Source organism: Frieseomelitta varia, unplaced genomic scaffold (assembly GCF_011392965.1).
Source record: "Frieseomelitta varia isolate USP_RPSP 00005682 unplaced genomic scaffold, Fvar_1.2 scaffold_285, whole genome shotgun sequence".
NCBI lineage: Eukaryota > Metazoa > Arthropoda > Insecta > Hymenoptera > Apidae > Frieseomelitta > Frieseomelitta varia.
In genome coordinates this window covers 1,166,998-1,183,607 of record NW_025110018.1, presented here as the reverse complement: position 1 = coordinate 1,183,607, position 16,610 = coordinate 1,166,998, and the positions used below count along the sequence as shown (strand labels likewise).

The window sequence follows — 16,610 nt, the reverse complement described above, 5'->3', positions numbered from 1 at the left end:
AGTTGCAATTTAATAATTCGCGACGCAAACTATGATTCCCACCACGCCGGAGATAAGAAAAGACAATCTCGAGAATTAAAAGTCACGAAAAACGGCTTCCGTTCTTACGGAACGATGTTCCTGTCTCGTTCTCGGCGAAAGAGACGTTCTTTCGCGAAGGACAGCTGTCCGAATTCCGCTGACAATAATAAAATCGGCGGAAATGGCGGGGGCGAAAGAAAGGAAAAGAAGAAAAAAAAAAATAGCTAGAAACAGGAGTTGGCGTGGTGCAGGAAATTGGTTTGCGAGATTGAAAGGCTCTAAAAGAAAGTCGTTAGCGGCGGAAATGCGTTTTCAACTAACTAGGAGAGGCACATCCCTCCGTCAACCCTATTGCGACTCCTTTGACGCGTTTGCATCAAACGTACAATCGTGATAATATTGACTTCCCTCCTTACATTTATCGCGTTTCAATTCGTCCTCCGTCGTTTCAAACGGTTGATTTTTCCTAATTATTTCACCGTCTCTTCTCGCAATCGCCCCATTTCGATATTTATATTGTTTCGCGTATCTCGTTTTGATGTTCGTAAAATTTTGCACGAAGTATTCTTTTTATTGCATTCCTGCAGAATATTTTATGAAACGCAGTCACTTTACGTATGTTATTCGAAGGGTTTCAATTGTGGACAGTTGTTTAATTATTTAAGATACGTAGAATTGCCACCCAGCGTTATACGTAATAATTAAAACAACTTTCTATTTTAATAAACAATCATACGAAATGATAAAAGAAATTTACCTTTCGAAAAATTATTACAAGTTAGAAAATGAGAACTACTACAAAAAGATATCTAAATATAATATAATTATATTATATTTATATTATGAATATAATATAATATAATTTAATATAAATATAATATTATAATATTTAATATTTAATATATTAAATATTAAATATTATATAATAATATTATAATTATATAGTAATATTAAATATTAAATATTATTTAATATTATAATATTTAATATAAATATAATATTATAAAATAATCTATTTATATTATATTTATAAATAGATTATTTTATAAATATATATAATATATAATATTATAAATATAATATAATATATAATATTATAAATATAATATAATATAAAATATATATATGATAAATATATATCAATAAGAAATTTAAATTTATGTCGTTTAACAAATATTGCGATAAGTACTCTAGTTTGAACATTTGGTACAATACAATGATATTATGCTCTGAAACTTCCGAAAAAATTCGCAGTTCGCTGATTAAAATAATCAGACGGAGAAGATAGTCGACAATTGAAGATAAGTACTCTAGTTTGAACATTTGGTACAATACAATTATATTATGCTCTGAAACTTCCGAAAAAATCCGCAGTTCGCTGATTAAAATAATCAGACGGAGAAGATAGTCGACAATTGAAGATTGAAGCAGTTTCTAACGGAGAAAGCTCTTCGTTCGCGTAATGAAATTATTCGCCCAATCCCACCGCAAACCGAGCGATTCTGGTCGAATTGCCAGCTGCGCGATAGCATCTTCAAAAGTAAGTCGTTGCTCGCTCGATTAAACGGAATTTTTCACATTTACATTTTACAGCGATCGGATCTCAGTACTTTAAAGCTCTGTACAAAATTACACGAGCATTGAAAAACAACGAGATACACGTTTCTCTGATTCAAACAATTATTTTCTTTAACCTCAGCAAATAATTATTCAAATAATTATTTTCTTGCGTGAAAGGAAAGAACGATTAACGATTAATTAGTATCATTATTATTTGTAAATCAATCTCGATTGAATGATTCTTGTCTGCAAGATTAAAAGCGTAAAAATATACGTTATTCGCGTAATCTGCAAAAATATATAAAATACCTAATATTGTTTAGTTTGTATCACTTTAGATGGATTGGTGAAAGTCTGAAATATCATTATACGTAATTCCAGTAATTATAGTTATTTCTAGTGTCGATGTTACGCGTAAAAGTGTCGGCTATCAAATTTTTCTGAACGTTCAAATTTTGTCGATGAGAATAAGCAAATCGATTCGTCAGTGAACAGAAAAAGAGAGAGATTCGAACTCTGGAGAACTCATGATGGGAGAACTCATGCTCATTTCTCAAGCAAACGAACGTTCATTGCAGCAAAACGAGTTACACTTTGTCATCTGTCAACGTGTTAGTTAAACCGATCCGCAAATACTTGTTCAACGTGTTACGGAAGTAACGATATATATCTTCTGTGGCACTTCAGGCATACTATTCAAGTGACAATACGCGTCATACCACGGGCACATTGAAGGTATTAAATTACGCAATGATGAAATGCAACGACGAATTATTAAATTGAGCGATTCGATCGTGTGCGCAAATTGTACACCAACCAAATCGATATTGTCAACTGAAACGACGGCTCTCCATAAATTTACATTACGCTTAAACAATACGACTAAATAATGTTTCAAAAATATTACAGCCACGTGAACTTCATTATACGTCGTAATATTACGAATGCATCAATTTCCTTGGAATTGTAGAATCCAGGAAACAGTAGACACACAATGATGAATCACAAAGTCGCAAAAAATGTTTCGAAGTTTTAAATAATAAATTTTGAAATGAAAAATTACTCCTAGCATTGGTTAAAAAGGTTTTGAAATTAAAAATCAGTCATTAGGCATTTAAAAAGTAGGTACTGCTGACGAAGTAAAAAATTATGCAACAGCGAAGTTTTAAATAATAAATTTTAAAATGAAAAATTACTTCTAGCATTGGTTAAAAAAAGTTTCGAAATTAAAAATCAATCATTAGGCATTTAAAAAGTAGGCACTGCTGACGAAGTAAAAAATTATGTAACAGAGAAATTAAAATTTCTTAGTCTCTAAGAACCACGAGTTTGTATTTCTTCGCGAAAAAAAAGAATCACTCAAATCTTCGAAAACACAGCTTTGTGAATCTACAAAATTTCTACAAAAAAAAGAAGCTATTTTAACCAATCTAGTATTACATGGAGTTTCTTTTCACAGTCTCAAATTCGAATTTGACAATATAAGTTGATCGAAAGGAGGAATTGCGAATAAAACGTCGCGTTATTGGTTACTTAACAGGTTAGAAATCATAACTAAAAACTGTGACAGCATTTTGTGACCTCATTAAAAATATTTGATTCCTCGTTAATCTTTCTGATTGAAAGCAAACCATCAATTTCTCTAACTGAAGCGATTTCAGCGAGCCTCACGAGCTTCGCAATGTCAGCCCATGCATTTCCAAACGCGTTCGCTCGAAAATTCCGGGGGAGCGCTTTAAATAATTAGACCCGTAACGCGGTCGTAGAGATCTCTTGGATTAACAGGCGGTCTTCGATAAACTTGAAATACTAGCCAGAACCAAAGAGAGTGCCAAAGTACGTAGGATTGAATCCCAATGAGCGTAACGCGGACGGTTCGTTTCAATGCTCTCCATTGACAGAAAATCCTGAAAGACTTTGGACGAATGAAACATCTGCGAATTCACGTTTGCGTTCGACGTTTCTCCGTACAGTGACAGATATTCGACAGAAAAATCAATTTTCTCATTTTGACAGTTTTCTTTTTTCTTGTAAATATTTATTGACACCTAAATGTCCATCAATCTCGAAAGTGAAAAAAAGTTAATAAAAAAATAATAATAACTTCAGTTGAAACAGACACATAAAAGTTGGACACTTTAAAAATCTCGATCCTCATCAAATAATTTAGTTCTTCTTCATTGAAATGTCCTGACAACTGTGTTTAATTTTTTATCTTAAATTTTATTCCATGATAAGAGATGGTCTTTCTTAATGAGAAATCCTGCTTCTCATTGACAATTATGGTACATAATTGGATATGGTTAAAATATCTTGAGAGGGGGGAAAAAAAAAACACGAATTCAACGTAGTCAAAATCAAAATGGAAGCTTCGTGTTTTAACATGAGAAAAAGGAAATTTCTTTCTGTAAACAACTTTCTTGCATTGAAAATAATTTTATTCATAATATTAACGAATGAATAATTTCGAATTGGCCACTGGCTGCCAACATGATTTCCAGAAGAAAAAAAAGGGAACAGTTTAAAATTTCACGTCGATCTTTATCCAACTTTCAAAACGAAAGTCATTCTTGGCTCTGGCGACTTCGTCAATTATTCAAATTTCAAATAATCCTCCTAGCACAGTACTCCACAGATAAAACATTCAACGCTAAAACCATCTGCAACTAAAATACAAAACGTCGGAGAAGCTGAAGTACGAAGAACAGGAAAAAATTTATAATACAACGGGAAAAGACGCAAGTTCTCAAACATCTGGAAAAGGAGATAATTTATCATCCAGGAGATAATTTATAATGCAAGATCGTTAATTTTTAAGATAGTCTCGATATAAAACAACAGGTACAAAGTAAAAATAAAAAAGAAAAGCGAACAAAGTAAAAACATAACAAAAAGATCGTTCGTATTTTCGCTATAAATCCATTGTAAATCTTACGCGCTAATTCTAGTATTAAAAATAAAAAAAAAAAAAAGAAAAGAAAAGAGAAAAGAGAAAGGTAGAGAACAGTTTTCAATTTTTTTTTTTTTTAAACCAATCGACACAATGATATAGTCCTTCATTTAAAGCCGACGTATCTCGATTACTCGAGGGAACGAACGAACGAGCATCTTACAGCTAACAATCGAACGCTTCGGCTTTGCACAGTATTAACGAGCAACAGTCGACCGGGGGCATAATTGCAGAACAAACGACGGCTACGTGAGCAACGAACGACGAACGAATATCCGTGATCGATTCTGAAAGAATAATGAAATCTCATCCGGCGGACGCGCTAATTAAAAGGTGGATCTCCTCTCCATATTTATTAACAGATAGGCAGACTCAACACAAAGCGACACAACCACGTGTGGAACAATTGCACACCACCGTCTGAGGAAGAAGAGAGAGAGAGAGAGAGAAAGAGGAGAGCAATTATCAAGTAAATAAAACTCGAAAACGATACTTCTTGTCCGTATTATTCGTATTACTCGCGTCCAAATGTGTTCCAGACGTATCTATTGTGTTTATTGCATTTTATCTAGTTGTTAACCTGCGAACGACGAGTGAAAATCATGAAATACAGCCGGAGATGAATAATAATAATAATGCTCGCGAAGCTACCGATGTTTTTAGAAGTTAGAATCGAAGAATCTATCCAAATTCGGTCAAAGGACGCGGCGTTTCAAACTTTATATTCACGGAGCCATAGCAAACCGATCGTAGAACATCCTCGGGACTCTAAATGCACTGAACCTCTGGAAAGATTATTGTTTATTAAACTTCATGATCGGAGACGTCGACAACCTGTTCCCGAGCATTTCAAAAACCGTACGACCTCGATGTCTGTGATTCTGGAACAGCGAATCCCTTGTATCAGGCGTGTCATAAATCACGGGGCCGTCGAATCGTACGAACCATTCGAAATCGAAGAACGCATCTGCGGATCGAAAGGCAAGAATCGTAACCATCGTGCAGCTCTTCTTTCGGACTCTGATCTCGATCATTCGGGCCATTCATTCGGGCAGACGTTGCCATCGTCTCGTGCTCAATCGCGCAAGAGTCGAAAATTCGCTCCTGCAGAATTCCTTTCGATAGAAGTTTCGATGAAATGAAAAATCGAAACTTCATGGAGTGAAAAAGTTTATTGCGTTGAGAGAAATAATTCTGTTGGACATGACGACGTACTCCTCACTGTCTTATGTCAAAGGTAATTTGTAAGAAAAATATTTTATTAATAATTTAAATTTTTATTGATTTTATAGGAAATTATATAGAACGTCTCTTGTCTTCAATCTCGATGTGAGGAATAAAAATTCGTCGAACGAAACAACACTGTATATTGTTTTCTCTATTCTACGTACGCAATAGCCAATATCAGGATGAAATGCCTTAACAGAATATTGAAAATAATTGCAACGTAGACAGATTAAGAGGTTGGTCATTCAACTATCTCCGTGGTACTATCTATCTCGATTAAATTACTATTTATTATGTCAATGAGCAAACGTTCGACAATTTCTCCTAACCGCTCCGTGCAAGAATACTTGCCGGATCAATGGTGTTAGCATCCAACGCGCCAGACGGATAGACAGATCTCGACCGTGTTGAATAAACTGGGAATATTTCTGGGAATATCGAGTAGGCTGTGAAAGGAGGATACACCGAGAGATACATCCTTGGCCCGTGAAACGTAAAGCGGAAATTCCTCTCACTCGGAAAAGTGGGACAGGCTGCGTCGCGATAATCCTGAGAATATAAGATTCGCGCGTCGCCCTGTAACGATAACCCGTTGCCGGAGAAAAGAAATTCGTCGGGCCGTTTCTTGATAGCGCTCAAGAAATAATCGGCCGACGGCTGATAGAACGACGCGATGGAACGCGACGGTGAATAATTGCCAGACGGAAGTGGAAGGATGTATCACGCTAATGGGACACGAGATAGAAAAGAATTGTGAGAAATTCTCTGTCGGCTGGACCTGTTACAAGTGACGCCGCAACCACCACCAAGACCCACTGCCTTGGATAAAACTTGAAATACGTGCTGCTTGCAGCGACGCGATAATGCGAGAAACCCGCTGGAATTCTAAATGAAATGCAACCAGAAGGAACGGGGGAAAGAGAGAGAGAGAGAGAGAGAGAGAGCAGAGAAACACGAAGTAAAGAAATTTTTTTCGCAAGGATATATATCAAACAATTAGAGAAACCGTACGATCCGGGACGCCGAGTACACTGCGCAAGAAACCCACTGGAATTCTAAATGGAATGCAACCAGAGAAAAGGAGAGAGCGGAGAGAAGTAAAGAAATTTTTAGAAAAGATATATCAAACAGTCTTGGAGAAGTCTTGCGACTTGGGCGCGCGTGTGGGTGTGCGTTGTTCCGATAATATTGCGAAGAAACATTGTAAGAATAACGCATTGGCCGCAGGATCCATCGATCTCTCGAAGGGCTTGCAGAATTTTACGAAACTGTGTGAGAAAGGAATACTGTTTTACTAAATTTGTAATATGAAATACCGCTTTCCAAACAAGAACTTGTATTTTTTATACGTGTAATAAAGATATAGTCGAACTGTGAACCTTAAAGGATTAGTAACAAAAGTATTTTTTAATCCTCTTAGTAACCTAAGAGTCGATGTTCCAGCTTCTCGTACCAACGATAATGAGTATTCTTGTAACAGGAAATATTTCTGAGCATCAATAGTTTACAACAGAATGCACGCATAGTGCTGTGTGGATGGGACGTAGAAAAATTGTAAGGTACCAAGATTTTAAAGTTTTAAATGATTAATTTTTAGTATTACAAAGCTTTCTTAGTAACGAGAGAGTAATTTTTTCTTTTTTTTTTTTTAATAATAATATCTTTACCGATTCTACAGTAGATAAAAGCACTGTATCAGAGAAGAATGCTACCTTTTTGCTACCGCACTTCCATTGTTCTTAGCTCTTCAACGTGAATTTAGCGTGAGGTCACGACTATCATTGTGTTCGACATAGGACACAATTATAATTGTAAAAAACAGATATTGTATCTCAGATATTGTTATATACAATTTATACTCGAAAAATGATCCGAATGGCGTGGAATTTCTAAATGTTCTAAATTCAATTTTGTCGAAAAGAAAATGCCGTAGGAAACGAATTAAAAGAGAAAGAAATTAATGGTAAGTAGATTTAGTTTTACAACGATCCAATATGTTCGTGGATCGCTGTAAAACTAAAACAAGATGGCAAGAACTGTTGATTCTGAATCGTACTTTTATTTCCGCAAAGCGTATTCTACAAATTTACTTTCCACTTTACGTAAGGTAGATTCTGTACACCTTGAAATAGCGTTAAACGTGTAAAAATATTTACGGAACACGTGAATACTGGAGAGATCGATTTCCTGTGCAACTAACTTGCGAAAACACCTTTCGAAAATTCACATTGAAATCGATCTTTTATCCATTCTGTTGAAAATTCAACGAACTTTTGAAGGTGTATTCTTTTTTTTTCTTTTTTTTTTTGAACAGATCTATGGTGTTAGTATACTATTTGTTTTAATTGTAAAAATAATAAAGCAAACAGAGTAGGAAAAGTGTGTACACGTGAAAAATTATACGTTTCTGTTAAACTGAAATTCCCAAAATGAAAATATTGTATTACAATTCCGATGAGAAATAGAGAACGAATCCAAAAGAACAATCAATACTATTTAAATGTTGATTAACATGCAGCTGTGCCATATTGACGTTTAATCTGCCCGGCAATGGCAAAAGAAGATAATTGAATAATGTTTAATAATGCACAGATTACCGTGCATACGTATATCGTGTTTGACAGTAGCATTAAATATTTCATAGTTCAGACATTGTACAGCAATAAATCATACAGAATGTTAATATTTCTTTTTTGGAATGAATAATGCGTTAAAAATAAGAGAAAAATTTTACATTTATTTTACTGTGTCGTATTAACACATAATTATAAATAATAATTATCGTTAAACATTGATGAAACAAACTTTTTATTTCGCGTTAAATATTCAACTTCATTTGGATCATAAGTATAATAATTTACGTTGGATCGTTAAAATTCAGAGTATCCCTTCATGACAGAGATTAGTAACATAAAATTGAGGAAAATGAAAACTTTCAAAATGAACTAATTTAATCCTAAATCACTGTGATTCCAAATGAGTCAACGATCTCAATTAAAGTTAAAGTTAAAGTTAAATATATTCACTTCATTATATATATATATCTGTTTTATCCTAATATCTAAGGATACGTATACTTCTTTCCATATTTTTTTTCTTAAACGTTACTGCACCCTCGTGCATGTATAAATCTTTGAAACAACCGGCGCCACCCTCCGCGCGCAGCGCAAATAAAGTTTTTCCACGTTTTCTCGACCAGTTTGCAACAAACTATGCAACAGTCTCAAGAAAGCTCGCAGTAAGCACGTTGGAATGAACACTCGTTTGGAAACGCATTACGCAGAGTTTCGATGAGAAAAATGAGGAAGCAACAGAGGCAGAGAACGAGAAAGAGAGAGAGAGAGAACCCCCATCGCAATCAGCACAAGTTTCGCAATTTCGGAATCGATTCGAACAGCGAGCACGTACGAACTGCAGCGACGCCGAGCGGGAAGCGTTTTTGGAGATTAGAAGAAAAAAAGAGGAGGAAAGAATAAAAAAGAAGTGGAACACGATATCTCGATATTAAAAGAGAAACCAGTTACCAAAACGAATGGGAAGACTGTAGCGTACCCGGTGTGAGTGAACCAAAGGGAGGTGGTTGCAATGCCAGTTGTGCATTTGCTAGTGACTAATAGGGGGGAGGTCGACATCCAACATGCTGTCGATAGATATTTACAGCGACAATATTTCGCACACGATGAACTACCACCATGGTATGAATAATATCGTGCAGCGTTTTTATGTTTATGATTTTATGCGCGTATGCACTTTACGCGCATTTCTTTCTGATCGAGAAAGGAAGTTTCGAACTTTTCAATTTCCCGTGCTCGAGGCTGACGTGTTGTTAAAAAAAAAAAAAAAATGTACGAACGTGAACGCTGCGTGAACACGAACATAGCAGGAGGAATCAATGGAGTTAATGGAAACGTTACGATTAAAATTATTTTTAACGGTGCACATTTTACGCGATGAAACATCACGCAGATTTTATGATTTTATTCTAAAGATCGTTTTACGACTATACGCACTCTTTGCGGCACTGGTGTGTTGTCGATCAAAAAAAAATGGGACATTGTGTTTCGCGCTTTACAATTTCAATGCTTGCTTTCAATCGAGAACGATAGGCTGTTAAAAAATGTGCAGAATAATATGAAAATGATTGATCGGTTCATTGACAAGTCAATCGTTCAAACTAATAGATAATTAAATTCCACCACTGGCCACGAAATTGCAAATTGTCGCGCGTTGAAATAAGAAATTTTAAAATACAAAATTGTATAGAATGTATTTATATTATATAACATGAACAATATTTAGCGAGTGAAACAAATTTTCCTACCAAGGTTACAGTTCTTTAATTCAGTTATTAATAAATTATCATTCTTTCGACGCTAATAATAAATCGCTACAATAATGAAAAATCCTCATTTCTCGTTTCAATTTTGTATACGAAAAGTATACATCGTATCGCGCGAAGAAATTAATCGCCAGATCCTCGAAAACTCGCCCTCTTAGCGGATGTTCAAATAAACGAAGCAAGCATTTACGTAAGTCAGAAACGCGGCACGCTTTTAACCACGCCGTTTCGGCCATTATTCTTTTCGCGTTGCGAGTGAAATGCGCTTTTCCCCCGGCGAAAAGCCCGCGGTAAGTTTATTGTACCGCGAACACCGACACGCGAATTCGTCCTCCCCGACTCGGAGAATCTACGCTCCATTTTTCCGGCTGTTTCGCAGTTAAAAAAAACACGAAATGCCGCTTCCTCGTACTTAAAGCGTATTAAATTCACGCTCGACGATGCAGTGTCGCGTTTTCTTCTTTCTTTCCTTTTATTTTCTTTCTTTTTCAAACGCACAACCCTGGAAAGTGTTCCATCCCACGGTGAAATTAAACAACCGGACAAACAAATGAGAACAGTTACTAGACGCATCAGGCGGTTAAGCGAAGACGCGCAAGATTACCGCGATACAGATGGGAGGGAAAAAGTTATTTTTTCTTCGAGGTTTCGCCGAGAGATCGCGGGATAAATGATATTTAAAGGGGGAAGCGTGCCCGTCGATGAGAGAAATGGCCGAGTGAAATATGCTCGGGCAGAATTGCGCTCCGAGTATTTCTCTTTTCAAATGTAATACGCTGCTACAGACCAAAAGGGGACACTTTTTCATATTTCCGAACATAATTTTGACAAATGGAATTGCAACATTGCGTCGCCGATGTATTATACTGAAAGAAACGACTTGGTTTGGAAAGAAATAAAAACCGCGATGTTTTCTGGCAACTTCAGAGTCGTACTGCAAACGTTGAAAAATTCTCAAAGGAAACTTCACGAATCGTGGATTTGTTCGATTACTATTCTATAATTTATCTCTGAAGGAGAATAAAATCGAAGTCGAATTGCTGAGTCGAATTTCTGGCTAGTAGTTAAATTGCACGATGATAAAATATTTCTAACTATATAAGAAATATTTCACGTCAGTTCACATGTGCAATTTTATATTTTTAGCAGCTGAGTTAAAGAAACGAAACCTAAATGTTATAATTCATATTCGACTTTGAATATTTTCTCATCTTTTTGTACATTGAATCAATTTTCTTTTTTCTTTCTTTTTTTTAATTTATACCAATAACTTTGAATCGTGCACGACTCATTCGATTATCATTTCGTGATTTATCTCCGAAAAAGAAGAAAACTATTGAACATCTCTGTAATTAGGAAAGTATCGCGAGAAAGCGTAAGTCTGTGGGTGTGATCGCGTGATTAGACGACAGCGCGATACAAGCGGAAATCTCTGAAAAGAGTCGAGGTGTCTTAAAAAGTTACGATCCGAAGCAAGGAAAAAGAAGCAGCAGCTTTAATTTCATTCGGTCCCTTTCGTTCTTTCAGCCCAGATAATCCCTTATCGCTCATAAAATCGCATTAACCCAACCCTCGCAAGAAAAATCTCCTTCCTTTCCCACGTTTGTTTCCTACCGACTTTCATTCGACGTGGCTTGGCTTGTCAATTATTCACACTCGCAGCTTTTACCGACTTCAAAAGGATGTATATTGTACAAGGCAAGAATAGAATTCTAAAAAATATTTATTTAAAAAAAAAACAAATACTTTCTGCTATTTCATTCACTTGAAAATTCGAAAATTCATGCCTTTCGAAATTTGAAAATGGATTGGATATTAAAAATGCAGGGGTGGAAGACGGTAAGCTGCATGTTTTATTTCTTACAGGAGGATAGTTTCAAATCCCCACGTTGGTAAAACTGCTCTTTCGTTTGATTTCGGAATTGAAAACTTCTTTCTAACTTTGAAAGTATTGCTCGCCGTGATATTGAATTATCATTTACTCCAACAAACTATATAATTATACAAAAATATTACTTGTCTCGATGAGATCGCCTTTAGTTTCATCGAAATTTCATCAAATATATTTTAGAAACTAATAGATTCTTCCTATTTTTAACAATTTATCCGATAAGTAACTTTAAACTATCTTAATCCAAAATTGTTGTGAAAATTAATCTTTCTCCTGGAAAACTGTCCACGAAATAAATGATTAAATACTAAAAAACAACGTTTAACGATCAGTAAAAACAATCCTATCTACCATTTCTCATCTAGATAACAACAACGATACCAACGATACTAACGTGGAAAAGTGAAGAGCGTTAGAACCTCAAGGACTTTGTTCGTCAATACAAAATGTAAAGAACAATCAACGAATTGGCGGCGAACGCTTTCAAAGTCCTTGAAGCCGTCGCGTGCGGATTATACCAGCGATATAATTGATAGCGGAACATTACCATGATATTTCCATTTGTTTTAAAGCTCTCATGTACACAGAAAGGGTTAAAGTCGCGCTATTCATGTTCCTCGCATGATTAAATCGCTAATCTAAATTCAAACTGTTTCGCAGAAGATATTTCCACACGCGCTGCAGTTGCGTACAACGTGTCGTATTTTAATCTATTCGCGTAACTATCCTCCGAAAAAAACAAAAAAAAAAAAAAAAAAAAAATACTTCAAGTAGAGTTTACTCTGTTTCGAGGAGTAGATTTTACGATTCATATAAATTTTGTCTAGATGGAAATGTTCCAAAGATTTTCAAATTTCATTTCGTTGAAAGAGAAAAAGTATTTATACATAAACTTTTAATAGACTGATTGTCGCCGAGTCTATTTCAATTATTATATAACGACAAAATTAATATTACCGTTTTTTCCTTACTTGTTTCAAGTCAATAACTCCTCGCTATAATGTATGTTTTCTTTAATTTGTTGCTAACAATAAACTAGCATATTTGTCTAATTTATTCTTGTTCTCTAAATAGAAAAATATAAAAACTAGCAAAAAATATGAAAGCTTGGTTTTTAAAAATATTGAGGAAATGTTGCATAAGAAATTACTTTAAATACAATTATTACAACATAGAATAATACTTTATGAATAAAGTTACAGTAATAATCCGATGATTTTCTAATCGCACCTCATATCATTGATTAACTAGGCGTGTAACCTACTTCTTGATAAATTCATTCATGGACTTCCAAGGTTATTCAAATAGAACATCCACAAGATGAAGTAAGAAAATAACGAAATTTATCAATTGATTCACACTACTTCCACTGTTCACTCATACTATTGTACAGTGTGCAAGTATTGACATCTACGATACCAATTTCAAATGCAGAAGATACAAGAATATATTCTATTCCTTCGAGAGAGTAAATTCTACTTGAAGTATTTTTTCCCAATAATAAACAATTTTACAGGTAAATAATGACATCAAAGGATCTATCATATTTCTTAGTAGTGTCGAGAACTCTGTCGATGCTGATCGATCGTCTTATTTCTCGAGTGAAGTTCGATTTAATTGAGTTTCCAGACTACGTTCCAGCAGACGCTTACAATTAGTAATGTTAATCAAATTACCCTAATACACCGACTATTAAATGTTTATATTAAATTTAAATTACTGCATGTGAAATGCTGAAATTAAACTCTGCTGAATTTTAAACTACTAAACGCCGTGACGTTAATTCTGATTTTCTCTATAATTGTCTGTTACAACGATATGAAAACTAGTATTATGCCAGTCTGTTGCAAAAGTTAACGACACTTTTATTAACTCGCTTTATTAATAAGCAACGAAGAATAAATTTTATGCGAAGACAATAAACTAGAAATAAATAAATAAAATTAAGACAGCACTCTATGTATGGAAAGAATTCCCTAAATATCTCTCCGTAACGTCAATGTATTATAGTTTAACAAACACTTCAATGCATAATCGCATCCTACATTCTATACTGTGCATCTAATGAGCTACTGACCTCGACATCACTTTCGAGGTTGCCATTGGGAACTGTCTCGACCCTACAGTAGTGTCGACTAAAGGATTATCGTAGAAATGTAGTCCAATTTCGCCGATGTGACGCACACACACGTATGTACGTATGTACATACATACATTGACGCGTATCGGCGCGAAAGACTCATTTAAAGCTCTCCCTCTATACAACGAACGACTTCAATAGATCGACTTTTTCTCAACACACTGTATATGGAGCATTCATCGACAACTACGAGAAGTCGATACACATCAATCTTCCTTTTACCTTTCAAACCAACACAATTCTATTTCAGCTTAACTATGTTCGTCCTTAACCCTTTCGAGGACACAACTTACATTTGAAAAAAAAAAAAAAGAACGAGAGAGAACAAATTTTCATAAAACAGAACATCTACGTCTTTTCGCATTATTCCTTTGTAAAAGAGCAAAGAGGGTGCTAGCAGCTTTCCCTTTAGATCTATTTCGGATTTATTTTATTGAAATAATATAGAAAATTGAAAAGGACAAAGATTATATATATATATATATAACAAAGGCGAGTTTAATTTTCATTGGCAGAAATAATAATTCCCGAAAGGGTTAAAGATCGTATGATACGTGAAACATTAAGGTTAAGATCAGTGGAATTCACATACCAATACGAAGTGTAACACGCGACGTTCTCGTCGAAGCACAGCGAGCAGGAGGACGACAGTTTCCGCTGGATTTCTTTGCCTCTCGATCGATCGTCGATCCTTGCATGGTTATCTTGTCGGGGGAAACTTCGTCGAGTATATCACTCCGGAACTGTGTTCACATCACTTCAGTTTAATTACCGTTTCGACGACACTGTTCCAGCTGCCCAGAAGACGAGGCACTGGCGTCGAACTTGAGATCGAAAGCGAAACAGGTGCGTCGACCTGTATCTGTTTCGCGCTTCTCCCGTCGCTCTTTCCTTGTCGCACTCACGACGGACAGCGGGCCGAGATTCAGAGAGACAAACAGAACGAGAATGTCGAATTCCGCGAGTTTCCCATTCCAACGATGTTGTTCGACAACATTTACACGAGGGAACAGACGCACAGAAAGTAAAAACACCTTTTTGTTTATCAGTTCGGCGAATTCTTAGCGTCGAAAATTTCTGCGAAGATTTCTTACTTTTGTTCGCTGTTCTCTGTTCACAACTCGCAAGGGCAGAAAGTTACCGACGATTTTTTTCTACCCCGTGTTATTACTCCGCGATTGTTGTTCCTCTAACGCGTCGCACCGATATTATTTCTCAACTATACACCGAATTACTTCTTAACTTTCAACAATGTCCACGATGCTCCGAAACGGACCGTTACACTGCAACGGAACTGACGCCCGCTCGATTCACTAAATCGATAGCTATCGATAATCGAAAGTTACTAGCTCGAAACTCGTCACCCTACCGTCGTTGAATTCCCTAACCTATCCTCTGGTCTCTTAACTTTAATCACTTTCGTCTAGTTGTCACCGTTTTCTTCGTACCGAACGATGTAAAGTATCGTTTGTTATCGATAATATAACGGTTGCACGACCAAGATTCGGAAAGGAGAAGATTCGCGCGGACAGTTCGTACGGACAGTCTCCGTTTGGGCTTCGTCCTGTTGCTTCAACTTCCCTAGCTGGCACTGGCGAGAGAGAGAGGGGGAAGCGAATGTATTCGCGGGCTTGCGGAGCGTCGGAACGCTGACAAGTCGGTTGGACGTTCGTCGTACGACTAGACCGGGTTCTTGCCGTTGACCTGGACCCGCCTTGCGGCGCTTGCGCCGCGCCGCCAAATTACTGCCCTATCCGGAAAACCATCCGGGACATGACGTAACGTATCGTAACGCCCTACGCCGTTGTTTTCTCGTCCGCGTGCGTCCGTTCGGCGGACGCATTTTTCGCGCCACGCACACGCCGCTAAATTTGATCGAACTTCTCGAACACCGCCGCGTTCGGTGCTGAACATTCGAGAGCAAAAAGGAAATAAAAACGCGGGATTGTGGAACGAGGAACGCCTGATCCGCTGGCCGTACGTACGTGAATAACCTTTCCTGTTTCGCGTGGGAACTTTCTGCGGTTCCTGTTTGATGTGCAAATTTATCGAACTCGGTTTGGAAGTTGATGTTTACCTCCAGTTTGCCGGTAAGTGAATACGAATGGGGCTTAAATGAAGAGACGCCGTGTACGCGTGCATTCTAATTGCATAAGAAATTCGACGCTGTGTAAAAAGCTAATGTGAGTAAAAGATAGTTACTTCATAAATATATACTTTGGATATGTATCGAATTTTCATATTGATTAGATAACATTGATACGATTGATTAATGATACAAATAATTGAAACGAAACCTAAGGAAAGTTATTTCAAATACTTAACCTCTTCATGCACATCTAGATTCGGTGGTATTAGATCACGTGACTATATGTCACGTGACCGCGCGCTATTAGTTTCAAATAACATTACTAGAAAGTAACTAGTTTAATTTTTACTGCAAAATCGCTAAATTGAGATTATGTAAAATAATCATATATAT

The 16,610-nt window shown here is 36.2% G+C and overlaps 1 protein-coding gene across 1 annotated transcript in view; it reads right to left on the bottom strand.

Moving 5' to 3' along the window:
- LOC122529408 (5-hydroxytryptamine receptor 1-like) overlaps positions 1-15,794 on the bottom strand; it is a 154,778-nt gene extending 138,984 nt beyond the window's left edge. Inside the window, exon 1 of the mRNA XM_043655518.1 lies at positions 14,721-15,794. The gene's annotated coding sequence lies outside the window, so the exon portion shown is untranslated. The remainder of the gene's footprint in view (positions 1-14,720) is intronic.
- Between the last annotated feature and the right edge of the window lie 816 nt (positions 15,795-16,610).